Source organism: Chiloscyllium punctatum, chromosome 20 (assembly GCF_047496795.1).
Source record: "Chiloscyllium punctatum isolate Juve2018m chromosome 20, sChiPun1.3, whole genome shotgun sequence".
Classification (NCBI taxonomy): domain Eukaryota; kingdom Metazoa; phylum Chordata; class Chondrichthyes; order Orectolobiformes; family Hemiscylliidae; genus Chiloscyllium; species Chiloscyllium punctatum.
The window spans coordinates 36420539-36427598 of record NC_092758.1 but is presented as its reverse complement, the minus strand read 5'-3'; positions in this window follow the sequence as shown (position 1 = coordinate 36427598).

Here is a 7060-nt window from a genome sequence, read left to right as displayed (position 1 = left end):
CTTACTGTTCTAGTTTCTTTTTTATAAATATTGTTATTAAAAACTTGTTCAAATCTTTTAGAAAGCAATTAGATATGAAAAACCATATCAAAATACAAAAAGATAGAGGTAGCACAACAATGTCATATCACAACAATGTCATATTAATGATAAACTACCTACTATTCTACCAGAACAAATGTATCTACTTAAATTAAACTAAACTACAGTCAAATTAAATGAAAATTAAATTAAGCTGAATTCAAATCAAATTAAGTTATATCATACTTTTTTGTTTCTATTTCACTCACTACAGTCATTGCACCCATACTTTTTATTTCCCCCAGCCTCCCCTCCCAGGGCTCCACATGCGCCCAAACTAATTCCCACAGCTGTATCATGGCCCTAATTAATAATTCCAATTAGTTTGCATCAATATAATTTAGAAAGGGCCGCCACATCTTATAAAACTGCTCCGTTTTGTGGTGCACCAAATTTGTGAGGAAGTCTTGGGAAAGATACTCCATCCCCAGCCTGCGCCACCCCATAAGACCTGGAGGGTTTTCCAATGTCCAATTCATTAATATGTTCTTCCTCACACATTGGGTAAGAATGTTACACAGTCTCTTCCCATGTTCCCCCAGAGAGGGCAAATATGGCAACCCCAGAAGAAGAAATACCGGGTCCACTTTGACTTCAATTCCCAGGATTTCCTTCTGCTCCCTTACTGTGGCACTCCAGTATCTCTGGACCTTGCAATATGACCTAAAGCAGTGTGTAAGAGTGCTTACACTACTTTTACATTTAGGACACGCTGGAGACATTCCTCTCTTGAAACTAGGTAGCTTCTCTGGTGCCATATGAGCCCTGCGTAACATCTTCAATTGCATGGCCTGCGCTTTGTTATTTATTGAGATTTTCTTACATTTTCCCATATATCTTCCCATGTTTCCAATGAAGTATCCTCTACGAGTTCCCTATTCCAAGTCCTACAGAATCTCTCCACATCTTCTAAGGCATGTCCTTTCTGTACTAACTGGAAGAGCGCCCGTTCACTGGAGCACTCTTTTCTCCACATCTGACTTGCAAGACTGAGCCAGGAGCATGGTCTTCCTCTGTATATAATCCCTTGTCTGAAAGCACTGGAAAAGGTCCCTATTAGACAATCCATATTTCTGACTTAGTTGGCTAAATGACATCAAGACCTCCCCCTCGAATAAATCTCTCAAACAAGAGATTCCCTTATTTTCCCATAGTTTAAAACCGGAGTCCATTACCACAGGTTTAAATCCTTGGGTTCCCGCCAACGGGGTAAGCAGTGAGGTCTTAAGTCAATTGCCCTCATCTTGTCTCATTATTCTCCGAGCTTTCACCGTATTCAAATGATTGGAATCTTACACTACTCGATCACGGATTTCATCTTATCTATGAATAATAGATTAACTAGGGGACATCTCGACTGAGAGGCTTCATTGTTGAGCCAAATCAACTCTGAATCCCCCCATACCCAGTCACCCATATATGCTAACAGGGTGCTTATTTGATATTTCTTCAAGTCCAGAAGGTCCACCCCCACCTCACCCTGCGGGAGCTGCAATTTAGTAAATTTAATTAGGGGGTGCCTGTGACACCAAATAAAGGACCCTAGCCAACCACTGAGACTCCATCACACTCGTCTGGGTAGGAAAAACAGGAACATTCTCATGGAGTACAAAAGGCGAGGAAGAACATTCATTTTGATCAGGGCTATTCGGCCTGACCATGATAACAATAATCCCTCCCACCAGTGCGAATCCTGTTTTATCCTCTCCAGTAATTGTACATAGTTAGCTTTATACAGCTGGTGGAATGCCGGGGTAATAAAAATTCCCAAATGTAAAACGCTTTTTGACAGCCATCTAAACAGGAACTGCATTCAATTCTTCAGGTCAGGCACCTCCACTAATCCCCACAGCAGAATGGCTTCCGATTTTATGTTGTTGATCCTGTATCCCACAAAACTGCCAAATAAACTAAGTTTTTGAGTCAATCAAGGAACGGGACTTATCCAAATTGGCCAAGAACAAAAGGACTTCATCAATGGATAGGGTGATGATATGCTCCCCATCCCCAACCTTGGCACCACTATCTCAGGATCCCTCCTGAAATCCTAAACTAATGGCTCAATTGCCAAGATAAATAGCAGCGGTGAAAGAGGACACCTCTGTCGATTACCTCACCTAATAGTAAAGTTATCTGACTTAGTGCTATTTGTGATGACTGCTGCCTTAGGATCATTACACAACACCGCCACCCATCTAGCAAAGACTACCCCCCAGACCAAGGCGCTCTAGGACCCCAAACAGGTACAGCCATTCTATCCAGTCAAACACCTTTTCTGTGTCTAGGGGGACCACCAAACCCGGGATCAATCTTTGCTGCCATACCTGCACTATGTTCAGTACGCTCCTGATACTGTTGGAGGAGCTTCAGCCTTTTATAAAACCCACATGGTCTTCTTTTATAATAAAGGGCAATACCTTTTCCAACCTCAGGGCCAGCACCTTTGACAGAATTTTAAAGTCTACATTCAACAAGTATATTGGTCTGTTTGAAGCTAATTCTTCGGAGTCTTTCCCCTTCTTTAAAATGAGGGAGATGTTAGCTTCATTAAGAGAGGGCAGAAGACTACCAAAAGTGGCTCCACTAACACATTTATGAATTCCTTATAAAACTCAGTCAGGAATCCATCTGGCCCTGGTGCTTTGCCACCCTGGAGACGCTTTATTGTTTCCTGCACCTCTTGTATCGTCAAAGGTGCATTTATGGGGGAGACCTGTTCTGCTTTTATACTGGGGAGGTCTAGGTTCTCAAAAAAGGACTGCATTCTCACTGCACCATCTTCGCTGCCCTCCAACCGGTATGACTCTGCAAAGTATTCCCTCAACCTATCTTTGATCTTTTACAACTCACGGGTAACTGTGCCAGCCTTCTCTCTAACAGACATAATGGATTGGGAAGCATTTTTCTTTCTAGTCAGAAATGCCAGATATCTGCCTGGCTTATCTGCAAATTCAAACAATCTTTGTTTCACAAAGGAGACTGCTTTTTTTACCACCTGTGTGTGCAATGAGTCGAGAGCAACCCGGAGAGCCTTGACCTACTGCAGGTGGACCAATGAAGGCCTGTTATAATATGCTTCCTCAGCTACCTTCAGCCAGGTCTCCAGCCAGGTTGCTGCTCCTCCCTCTGTCTCCTTCTAGTTGTTGAATATGAAATGATCAGACTTTGTAAATATGCCTCAGTGACCTCCCAAAGTATTGCTGGATTATTGGCCGTACCCATACTCCAGAAAGCCCTGAACTCTCTTGTAATGTACTCAACAATTTTGCTATCCCTTGACAAGAATGGATCCATGCATTGGTGCCGTGCATCTATTCCGCCATCTTTGATTTTAACATCTAAATACATTGGTGCATGGTCCAAGATAGTTATAATTTTGCACAACAATGTTCTGTCCAAACAAACCAATAGCATAAGGAACATATAAATTCATGTGTGACACTTGTGTGGGTTGTAATAAAAAGAGAAGTCTCTTCCATTTGGGTGGAGATGCCTCCACACTTCCACTAACTCCAACTCCTCACTCAAGTCCACCAAATATCTAGATTGTGCGGGCCTACTTGTCAGGCCCCTTGGCATCCTGTCTACCCTGGGATCCATTAGGCGGTTAAAATCCCCTCCTACGATTGCACAGCACACACCAAGATTCATTCATTTAGCCAATGCATCAATTAGAAATTTAAGTGGGTGTGCCAGGGGACAATAAACATTCAGGACATCATACTCTTCTCTGTGTATTAGAGCTTTAAGAATGATGAACTGTCTATATCCGCCCCTAATTTGCTCAGTTACCTGGAAACGGAGGTTCCTTCTTACCAGTATAGCCACTCCTGTACTCTTGGAACTAAAGGAGGAGAAGAATACCCTATCATACCTCCCCACTGCTGCAGTTTCAGATGTTCCTTATCAGTTAAATGCGTCTCCTGCAACAGGGCGATGTCGACCCTTTCCTTCCTAAGGCTTGACAGCATCTTCCTTTTTTTTAATGGGGGAATGGCTCCCTTTTACATTCCAGGTGCACCACCTGAACAAATCACTTGCCATGGTTGTCCAGGGCAGCCCATGGTTTCCCAAGAGGAGGAAGCTTATCTGAGGTGCAGCAAGTGAAAAAGACATTGGCTCTGTAAAGTCTAAAAGCTACTACAACTAAAAAACTACCCCCTACATTTAACTCAAACAATCACTCAAATAAACCACAATTTATTAGAGATCTCCCCCCTTGCCCATAGGGGGCAATCTTCCCAATCCTTGCAACCATCCTGGTTCCTTCCAGCTGAGGCTGTACCCCAGTCCCAGGCAATACACAGATAAAGAAAACATGATATTTACATTCTGAGACTTAACAATGAATGGCCACCCATGACCCCCTTCCCCCCCCACACAACACACACACACACACACACACACACACATATCTCTTCTCGATACATCTTAACCACAGTTATAGCCACCCCCAATCCAAAAACAAAAAGACACAGCAAAAAAAACCCAACAATAACCAACTGACCAAAATGATAAATAAATCAGATTTTACACCAAGGCAGTACGAAATCTATAAAACCGATTACCACAAAAAGTAGAGAGAGGAGAAAAAAAGGGGCAGAAAAAGTAAAGAAAAGCTATACCATTGTCCACAGTGGTGCCCCTTCCCACCTTCCCCTGCAAACTCCCCACTCCTGACCCAAGTCCTTTATTTCAAAGAGTTCATAAAGTCCTTTGCCTTTTTTGGCTGAATCAAAATTATATGCCGTCCCTCCGTGAGTGAAACACAACACAGCCAGGTACCTCAAGGAATATTGAATGTTCAGATCGCTTAATTTTCTCTGAACTTCATCAAATGCCTTTCTCTTCTTAATTATGGCTTCTGAGAAGTCTTGAAAGAACATTATTCTTGATCCTTTGTATATTAAAGCCTGTGGACCTGTTCCCAGTCTTCTTGCTGTTTCAATCACTAACTGTATTTCTTTACAGTGCTGGCGTCGCCCTAGGACCTGCGCATTGCAATCTGGTGGGCCCACTCCAAACTCACCAGGCCCAACTCCAACTCCAGCCCCAGGATCTTCGGGAGCCACTTCTCTAGGATACCAATGAAGTCCTCACCTTCCTCACGCTCTGGGAGACCCACGAGTTTTTTCTTCTATTTTTGTTTTCCAGATTGTCCCCTTGTTCCTGAAGGACACGAACCTGGTTTTCCAGTGTTCAGATCCTTCCTCCCGAGACCTCCGCTATGGTCTCTGATGCTGCAGTCCTCTGCTTCACTACTTCAGTCCAGTGTTTGAATCTCCTGCTCATGCTTCTTCACCATGGCAGACATTGGCTCCATCGCTACATCAATCTTTTCTCAGAGTTTGGCAAACTCCGAGAGTAAATGCTGCTGCCCCATTAAATTGAAAAGGGCCGCCCCGGGGGTTTGAGCAATGGCTATGGGCACTCCCGTCACAGTAGGGGAGTGCCCAGCTTGCTGTACTCCTTTTGCCCCTTTTCTTTTATTCGCCTTCATCCTTAGAGCTGTCAAACCACAATTCTAACAGTTCCAGATGCTCAGTAACCTTTTATTTTCGATTTTTCTCCAAGGGGTGGTTAACAATGTGGGGCAGGGGTCCACTTTGACAGGGGATATGACACAGAGCCCAGCACAGCATGCCACTCAGACCGTCACCATCTTGGATCCCTACTGTTTTAGTTAACACTCTATCTTAGTATCACACAGCTAAATATCTGTTCAGCAGCAAGAATTCCAATGCTATTTAACAGACAGTGAAAATCTTTCAGATTCATTACTAATTGATTTTGCTGGCCCTTATTTTGATTGTGTTTCCAGAATTGTTTACTATATATTAACCTGCTTACAAGTGAAGGACTCATCCATCTTCTATACTAATTACTGGTAAATCCTTACTTTTTAAAAAACTTTCCTTACGTTTTTATTCATTAAAAGAATCTTTGTGTATTGATTTAATCATAACTACAATTTTACAATTATAGTTCCATTCTGTAAAGTAGCGCATCAAGGAAAAAAATAATCATTGGAGTTTGACTCTATCCAAAAACCCATAGACCTCTCTTATATATACAAAACTGTATTTACATACATTTGAAGCAGCATGGGGGTCTGAAAACTGAACAGACCCCCATTTACCTTCAGCAGGAAGATCTTAGATGGTGGTCTTACCCCAGTACGTCTTGCCGGCAGCTGCCTCAAGCTTTAGTGCATCCCTCAGCAAATAGTCCTAGACCTGGAATGTGCCAGTCTGCCACACTTGGTTGCGGTCAACCTCTGGTTCTGGAAGACCAACAGGTTCGGGGCAAACCAAAGAGCATCTTTCACTGAGTTGATGGTCCTTTAGGTACAGTCGATGTTTGTCTCAGTGTGTGTTCCAGGGAGCACCGCATTGAGCACAGAGTCCTGCATCATGGAACTGCTCAGGACGAACCTGAACAAAAACCATGGCAATCTTTTTCCAGACTTCCTTTGCATAGGCATATTCCAGAAGGACGAGTGTGATGGTCTCGGCTGCCGTCCCCTGAAGCTGCGAGGGGGGCTGCGGTGGCGCAGACTGACAGAGTGCACATAAAGGATCTGACAGGTAATGCCCTTCTCACCACCAGGCATGTCCTGGGGTTTGTTGGAAACAAGGCATTCTGCCAAATTACTTTGACAGTCTGCTTAGGGAACCATGCGAGAGGATCCACCCTCTCCTTTTCCCTCAGGACGCTTTGAAGGAGTTGAGGCTTCCTCAGTAAATGCTTTCAAAGCTAAGATAGATTTTTTGAATAGTAAAGGAATTAAGGATTATAGTGAGAGGGCAGGCAAATGGAGCTGAGGCCACAAAAAGATCAGCCATGACCTTATTGAATGGCGGAGCAGGTTTGAAGAGCCAGGTGGCCTACTCCTGCTCCTAGTTCTTATGTTCTCAAGCTGACCACTTGCCAACAGACCTGTGGTCAATGGTCTTTGCAAATTTCACCATAAACGACA